This window comes from Cydia pomonella, chromosome 7 (assembly GCF_033807575.1).
Source record: "Cydia pomonella isolate Wapato2018A chromosome 7, ilCydPomo1, whole genome shotgun sequence".
NCBI lineage: Eukaryota > Metazoa > Arthropoda > Insecta > Lepidoptera > Tortricidae > Cydia > Cydia pomonella.
Genome location: NC_084709.1, coordinates 1,386,164 through 1,395,894, shown reverse-complemented (window position 1 = coordinate 1,395,894; position 9,731 = coordinate 1,386,164).

The following is a 9,731-nucleotide window of genomic DNA, read 5'->3' as shown; positions in this document are numbered from 1 at the left end:
CCTGGTTCTTATGACTTTCAATCCTTCTTGGAACAGTAACATTTTGAAGATTGTACTTCCTAATAATCACACAACGATATTTTATAGTCCTCCTCATCAATTTCGATGACGGCGACCCCAGCAAATTATGCATTTTGCCTGTTATGGGCTCTAATGTGGCTGGCCAGGCCGGACATTGCCTGTTATGGGCTCTAATGTGACTAGCCAGGCTGAAGTTGGTCTAAAAGACCCTTTTGCAGGCGTTACAATAGAGTTGGCCAGATGCATTGTACGTATACGCGTAGGAGGGCTCCGGTCTCTCTTTGTGTTGTTGGCGTTTGGCATCCAAGATATTAAGGCGATTTTGCTCAAAAGATTTAATTTAGTTTAATATGGTAGAATGCCAAGATGACCTGTCTGTAGCAAAGTCCTCCCAACGCTCAGGGTCGATGTTGCAAGCGTTCAGATGTCGTACGACTTTTACAGAGACCAAGTAGTCCGTTAGCTTCAGTACAATAAAATCCAGTTAAAAATACTGTCACAGCAAAACTAAACCCAAGCATACACATACAACAGCAAAACTAGTTTTACAATGCCAGTCAATTTGTACCGCTCTCTAACTGGTCGACAATGCGTTATCTTGTATAAGAATCTGGATCTTTCCTTCCGTAATTTTTCACACTCAATGCCAATTTCTTCCGACAGGTTAAACCGGTATACGTACTTTTAAAGGTTACATTCGGATGGCGACTGCGGTAGCGTTTAAGTACTGCTCAGATAGAGATTACACTAGCATTATGGCAGTATTATTATTATTAATTATAATTTACTTAGAATTACAGTTCGCACCAAATACAAATTGCTGGCAAATTTAAACATGCAAAATTTTAAAAACAGTAGTGTAATTATATTTTAGTTATGCAAATAATACAATAAAAATGATGTGAAGTGATTTAAAATGTACACAGTTTTATGTCAAACGTCGTATCGTTTACCGTAGTAACACTGCAAACAATTAAACAATACACTATCATTCATCCGTCATCTCACAGTATTTCAAACAGTTCCGACACACATTCACCCATCTGCTAGCAACACATCACAGTCAGGAGCAGATGTCAAGAACGCGTTAATCGTCCCGAGGGATAACTGGGGAGTTTCTGCAGGAAACTGTACGCAGCGCGACATTACACGACATTGACGACGACGACACGTAGCTAGTTTTAAGGTATTTACTCGTATCTATGGGCCTATAGTTGCCTGGAAATAAAGATTTTACATTCATTCATTTCTGCTGCAGGCTACACGCAGGCAATTCAACTAGCTGTCAATTTCCTTGATGAATGGCATTGTCCTGCTACTTCTGTTGTGATTAGAAAATTTGATCCTTCGTCTTCCTCGCGTTGTCCCGGCATTTTGCCACGGCTCATGAGAGCCTGGGGTCCGCTTGACAACTAATCCCAAGATTTGGCGTAGGCACTAGTTTTTACGAAAGCGACTGCCATCTGACCTTCCAACCCAGAGGGTAAACTAGGCCTTGTTAGGATTAGTCCGGTTTCCTCACGATGTTTTCCTTCACCGAAAAGCGACTGGTAAATATCAAATGATATTTCGTACATAAGTTGCGAAAAATTCATTGGTACGAGCCGGGGTTTGAACTCGCGACCTCCTGATTGCAAGTCGTACGCTCTTACCGCTAGGCCACCAGCGCTTTTTTTTGCGCGACATTACACGACATTGACATTGACGTTGCTAGTTTTAAGGTATTATATCTATGGGCCCATAGTTGCCTGAAAATAAAGATTTTTCATTTATTCATTTCTGCTGCAGGCTACACGCAGGCAATTCAACTAGCTGTCAATTTCCTTGATAAATGGCATTGTCCTGCTACTTCTGTTTTGAATAGAAAATTTGATCCGTCGCTCTTTTATCGAAGAAATTGACATTGGCATGGCCCGTGTGAGCGTAAGAACCTGCAGCAATAACGTTGCAACAGTACGATGAATCATCACGAAATCATCCGTCATAGAAAGTGGAGTGTCGCGCGGATGCTTCGACCCGGACTGTTCTAGCGTGACACCCTCAACGGCTGCTGCAGGCACTTACCGAATAAATAATGTCATGTCATTTTCTGAATTAGAATCTTCGAGAATTTATTTGTGCATGTCCTGTCTTGGGGACTTTTAGAACGCACGGACGGATATTGACACAATTGGTGTAAAAAAAAATTCACCACCCCAACTGGTAAAGGCCCTATTGATTGTTCAAAAACTAATGAGAAAGTCGCATTTTATTCATATGTGGGGCAAAGTAATCAGATTTTTGAGTTATTTCTTTATGTTAGCTGGTGGAATTGACTTTTAAATGATGATCTTGAATGATAATTTTTATATTAAGTTAATTTGGATTTGATTTGGTTTCATTTTTTTGGTATTTCATAGTTAGTGTTTTCCCAGCGTTGGTGTGGTGAACAATTTTGTGTTTCACTCGGAAGCAAAGTTTGTTTAACCCTAGTGCCTTACAACTCTCGCAACGCTCAAGAATTTGGAATCTTTTGCTTGCTCAGGTATCAATATTAACACGAGCGATTAAACAACAACTTTTCCCCCTTGTAAAACAAATAACTATTTTCTATTGTAGTGTGACTATTCAAAACACATGAAAATATTTAATTTAAAAAACTGAATTTACCTTAGATTTCACACGTGATAAACATATAGCTTATGTCAATCTCAGTCTATTTGGAGGCCTTATTAAAAAGCTTAAAATTGACAAATTTGAGTGCCCAATACCACAATATACCAGACCCAATAGTACTGGGAGAGACATTGTTATTAAGACCGCGGAGACTGTCCCCGCCGGCAGGAAACCAAGTCACTCAAACGCCATCGCAGAATTTGCATAACTTACGCAGTTTCTTAATGTTGCGTATATTTCATGGGCGTTCCCAACAGCTTGTCTCTGCTGATTGACACTACTTAACATTACTAGTGGCTCTATGAGCTGTAGATCTCGCAAATTCCCATGGTTCCGCAATCTTGAAATATTTCCTATATTCCACAAAAAATCCATTTCAATTTTATACGTGCTCTCAGATTTGAACGATAATCGGTTGACAAATGCGACCTGTAGAGGAGAACATCCGGACATACGATGAAATATTTTAGCCCAAGCTGAAATGGAGACGTTTTGCTCGCTCGTTCAACGAATGCGAAAGTAACTCTGTCTGTCTATCCTCGTAAGGCCCAAGGTCCTATCTATAGGACTTATTCAGTTCGATGAAATTTAAATCATATTCAATTAGGACAGAGTTGCATTTGTTTTGTTTCGTGCAATTTTCAAACAAAATAAAATCTACTGTATTCCGTGCACTATAGGTTCAAATTCCAGTGGCAAATTTTGGATGTTTCATTTCTATGGCTGGGCCTTAAGAGGCTATCTGTTACCTCTTCATGCATAAACCACTCAAATTATTTTGATGAAATTCGGTATGGTAATGGTTTGAATTACGTGGAAATATACACCATGATTTTTTTTTCGTTAATTTCAAGGGTGCATTCCTGAGCTTAAATTAAGTATCTTTCTCAAAGACACCGGTATTCTAATTCACTCCATTTCGAAGATAATCAATAATTTATTTTTTTCTTATAAGGTCCTTACGAGCGTGTACCCTTGCCTTAGGGCCTGTTTACATATTGATTAGTGTTTAGTACGAGTTTATTTATTTGCAACTAAAGCCAAGTACTATCTCGGACGATCGATGTTCGAAATGACATTGATATGTCACATTTTTCAATTGTTTGGTTGAATTAAATGTAATGCCCGTATTACAACAACGCTATATGCAATATTTAATTACTTTTTATAAATAAATCAAAATATATATATTTTTTTTAATTACCTATGCCTTTTAGTTTCCTTAATCATACTTACCCATACCCCGGAGTTAACGGAATTCAATAAAAACACGGTGTATAAGTAGGATATTTTAATCACTAAAATCGTAAATTTATGCAGACGATGTCGCAGACAGAAGCTAGTTGTGATGGCAATAGAAACCGAGCATCTCCTTGACTCTGAAGTTTCTGTCTCGATCTGTTTCCAAATGTTTGCACAAGTTGGTGCGAGTTGCAAAATGCAAATCGCCGATGTCGGAAAAAAGTGCAGTTAACTTGGCCTGATTAGGAGGGTTCTGTTATTTTAATTATTATTATTAATATACTATTTTAGAATAGGCAGTTAGGTTGTGTATTTTTGAACTAATCTTTTCAATAACCGACTTAAAATTATCTGGGCGCCTAACCAAGACATTTGATCATATATATATCATATATTATATACTTGACAACCGGTCTGGTCTCGTGGGTACGAACCTGCCTGCCCTGCCTACGAAGCCGATTGTCCCGGGTTCAAATCCTGGTAAAGGCATTTATTCGTGTGATGAGCATGGATATTTGTTCCTGAGTCATGGGTGTTTTCTATGTATTTAAGTATTTATAAAATATTTATATATTATATATATCATTGTCTAAGTACCCTCAACACAAGCCTTATTGAGCTTACTGTGGGACTTAGTCAATTTGTGTAATAATGTCCTATAATATTTATTTATTGATTTACATACTTATGTGAAATAATAGTCACGCGCCTTTTCGTGGTATACATTTTTTTTTTTTGGTGGTTGTATCGACAAACGCGCGATCCTGTGGACTGTACGATATAACATACGATACAACGTTTACATCGGTACGATTGTAATTTTAGGTAGACCCCATGGCTTTAACTGACGGCGTGACGATCCCTTGCACCTCCCACCGAACCCCACCGAGAGCGTAACGAACGCAACTGGAGCGGGTTGCGGCTCGTGACGAGCGATTATGGGAAATGTTACCGAGGTCGTTGCCGTAATGGTGGTAATGGTTATTGTAGAATATCGGTTCTGGACGATTCTGAAGGCCGATTAGGACTTTGTGCGAGCGTCTGGAAATTAAGATTATTTTTTATATACATATTTTCTTTTAGCGTTAATAAACAAATGGTTTGTTACAATTATCAACAAAATGCCGCAGTAAAAATATTTGTCAACGAATTTTTGGGTCTATAGTTTCTGTCATCCACGATGACGCGCAGGTTTGTCAAATCTAACCTTTAATAACATGGCATTACGACTCAAGGCACGCATGAATGACACGATCTATATCTTTATTTATTGTTGCAAGCGAGATATACTGTAAGTACCGCAACCAAAAAGTTTTTTGTCAAAAACTTCTGGTATCGCTGACTGTACCTACTTTTCTTTCAATAGTCTACTATTTTATAGAAATAGAAATAGAAATAGAAATAGAAATATTTATTTGCTTAAACATGGTAATTGCATACAGATGTCAAAAGTAAATTAATTTAGTATCACATGTTTAGCCGAAAAATATGGCATGCAAACTTAAAGCTAGAGAAAAAAAATAAACCCTTCATTACAATGTCAAAACTAAATAATACCAAATCATTAACATGACAACAAGTCGCGTAGTTAAATATTACGAACATTATAAATTTATATACGAACATTACAGAAAAGAGTTTAACTATGAATTTAATGTCACTTTACTTGATTCAGAATTATATAATACATCTAGTTAACAGAATAATCCAGAAACTCGTTTAAGGAATAAAAGCATTTATCCTTTAACCATTTGTGTAATCCGGTAGTAAATAATTTGTCAGGTAATTGTCTTATCTCATATGGCAACTTATTATACACAAGAATACTCATTATATAGCAGTTTTTCTTAAACAAAGAGGTCTTACATAGTGGTATCTGCAGCTTAAATTCATCCCTTGCTCTTAATTTACTATTAGTAGACGTTATTTTGAAATACAGTGGAAGTTTGCGTACAAGGCATCCTAATTCTAGTATATACATATCATATAAGGTTAGCAGTCTAAGTCTCCTAAACAAAGGCCGGCAAGCGTCTCTCGGCTTAGCTCCGCAGACCGCTCTAACACACTTTTTTTGGACTATGAATGCTTTGTTTACATCTGTGCAATTGCCCCATATTGATATACCATATCTTAAAACTGATGCAACATAGCCATTGTAAGCAAGCAATGATGCTTTTTCTCCAGCTACAGCTCTAAGCTGTTTCAAAGCATAAACAAACCTATCGAGTTTGTCGCAAATCAGTTTTACATTATTTTTCCATGTACAGTGTTCATCTAAGGTTATGCCTAAAAACTTCATGTCATTAACTTGCTCAATTTTCTGATTCCGACAGTATAGTTGTAAGTCCATTGGTTCCGTCTTGTAGTTCCGAAATTGAATATAACATGTTTTGGATGTATTTGTTTGTAAGTTATTTCTGTTTAACCATGAGTCTATTGCGTCTATTGTATCATTCAATTGCTTTGTATAAGAAGCTGTTGTGTCTTCAGCAGGTATTATTACGGCTATATCATCTGCAAACAGGGACATCGGGCACTGTGTTTCTTTAGGTAGGTCATTTATGTATAAGAGAAACAATAGTGGGCCAAGAATACTTCCCTGAGGGACCCCGTACCCGTTGCATCTGTATTCCGATCGATAAGCGACATTAACGTTAAGTTTATCAAGTTTGTTTAATTCGACACATTGCATACGATTGCTCAAGTAGCTCTTGATCCAGTTAAGACTGTTACCTCTAAGTCCATAATGTTGGCATTTCTGGATCAAGAGTTTATGATCGACAAAGTCGAATGCTTTAGTCATGTCAAAAAATGTCACTACTACTGGAATTTTATCGTCAATGTATTGAGTGATTCTACGAACAAGTGAGTATGATGCATAAGTAGTCGATTTTTGCTTCTGAAACCCATATTGTTCCGGGGCAATGATGTTGAACCTATTTAAAAATTGGGTTACTCGATTATGGAATGCTCTTTCAAATATTTTAGAAAAAATCGGAACCAGTGTTATTGGGCGATAATTTCGTACGTCAGTTTTGCTGCCCTTTTTGTGAATAGGTTTCACTATTGATTTTTTAAGTCGTTCAGGAAAGGTACCTTCTATAAAGGATAGGTTGACTAGATGAGTTAAAATTGGAGAGATCTCCGAAGCACACTCTTTGAGGACATGAGTTGCTATACCGTCAAAGCCTACAGAGTTTGTATTATTTAGTGATTTAATAATTTTCTCTATTTCATCTGCTGTGCATGGCAGTAAGAATAGACTATCCCGTAGTCGTTCGACTTTCAATAATGGCTTTTCACTGTGCACTATCGCTTTATCATTAATGTCGACATTCGTCGAATCAATCAAGAAGTCATTAAATACCTTTGCAATTTCGGATGGGTTCGTTATGGTTTTAGAATCGAACTCTATGGATTCGATTTCTTGCCGGGAAGTATTCCCATCTTGCTTGTTTTTAATGATATCCCAAACTGCCCTGCATTTATTTTTTGAGTTATGTATATATTTACTGTTAAAAATCTTTTTGGATATAATAACACACGCTTTTAACAGTTTTGAATATGAATTAAACTCTAGTCTACTCTGGGTAGTTTTTTTCTTTATAGTATAAGGCTCTAAGTTTTCTTTTTGTTCTGCTAGATTTTTTAAGACCTTTTGTAATCCATTTAGGGCCACAGCTGTTTGCTTTAATTTTTATTTTATTTTCAGGAAAGCAAAGGTTGTAAAACAGTGTAAAGGTATCATGAAATGTATTGAACGCCGTATTTAGATTATTAATGAAAAACTCTTCAGTCCATGAAAGATGAGTTATGTAAGCCTTAAACTTTTCCATATTCTCTTTACACATGTCTCGTGTTACATACCAGTAATCCTGCGTGTTATTTATTGTGCTACCATTTATTGGAAATTCAATGACTTGACAAGTATCGTGATCAGATAACTGGACAGGAAAGACGTAGCCCTTAGCACCACTGATGTCACTTGCTATATGATCTATGCACGATTTTAAACGTGTTGGTTGAGTTATATGTAATGTTAAGTTAAAGTTTTTCAATAATCCCTTGAATGTACATGATGCAGTATTTTCTTTTAAGATATCAATATTTAAGTCTCCAGTGATTATTATTTTCTTTTTTGATTTGCAGGAAATTTTATGAAGAAGGTTCTCTAAGTGATAGAAAAACAACTGAATTAAGTTATTTTGTGGTATTCTATATATGCAAATAACAATACAATTAAACGAAGGAATATCTATGCCGCAACATTCAAATACTTTTTCTATAGAAGATTCGTTGCATAATGGTAGCGCTTTATAATCAATCCCTTTTCTCAATAGGATACAAGTTCCTCCTCGTTTTTTCTCGGCCCTACAGAAACTAGATGCCAAATTAAATTTTTTTAAATATATACTTTTTTCACTACTACGTTTTACAAAAGTTTCAGTTAGGCATATTATGTCGATTGGCATGTCATTCCCTGCAAATTCAGCTAAGCACAGTTCCAAGGCATGAAATTTGGATAAAATTCCCTGGATATTTTGATGTAGTAATCTTATTGTCAAGCCATCCCGATCCCGATTTAGATTTGGACATTTACTCTCGAAAAAACCTTTCAAGAAAGGACATGTTATTTTCTTCGTCAATTCCGATTAGCATATCTCTTAGATCTTGGAGTATAGCCTTGAAACCATTGTTGTTTAGACGCCCAGTTTGCTGAGAAAACATTTCACTGTCATATGTCAGGTTACGGTTACTGTCAAGTATATAAGCATATACATATTTCGACACATCTTGATATAGTAATTCATTGAACATTTCTACCCTTCTGTTATACATATTACTGAAATTTCCACAGTTAAAAGTGGGAATACATATGGTTACATTTGTATGAGTGATTTTTTCCAATGACTTTCTTATCGATAAAACAAGGTTTTCATAATTTTTTGTTACTATAAAGTCTTGCTCACCTATGAAGATAATGCAATGGTCATTCATTGTAAAATTTATCAACTTATTATCTAGGTTATTTAAAAGATGCTCCATATCCGCATCTGGAGTGAGGTAATGACATAGTTCATAATTTGAGCCTAGGATGTATTCAGTGTTGTTTAGAACTTTGTTATAATTGTTAGAGCTTAGCATACAGATTTTTTGTTTTACTACTTTTTCTTCATTCTGCACTGTCGGTGTAGTCGAGTGTTCCTTGTTAGTAGGTGACATCGCTGCTGTTTCCGCTGGCGCTGGTTCATAAGTTTTAGGTACCGATTCCTGTGAATTCTCTTCTTCATTTAAACTTCGGTCTTGCTGGCTTTGTTGAAGGTTTTCCACTCTCGACTTGTTATCCGTCTGTGTGGTTCCATCTTTATACAAGAGTTTATTCTTTGCAGGCGTTTTCTTTATACTAGGTGATGTACTTTTGGTGAATAGTGTTTTGTAAGTATTGATCAACTTAACTTTCTCTTCAATCTGTTTATTGAGTGTCGTTACTTCGGTATTGAGACGATCTATTTCCGAGTGGGCGCTAGCAAGTTGTGTTGTTAATGTGGTGACTTGATTGTTTAATTCGTCTAAGTCGTATTCACGGGCGATATTGGGTAAGCTTCGTGAAGTTGTGTCGCGAGTCACAGAAGTCTCCGAGAGTGTGTCTATTTCTGATTCGGTCTGTTCGTCTGAGGACTGTAAGTTCAGGTCATCCTCTAGTATCGACTCGGTAAACGCAGTGTTTTCTTTGGGTGGGGTTTGAATACCTTTTGGCTCATTCGTGACTACTTTAGTTAGTGTCATCGATATGTTATTTCTAGCGTTCGAAA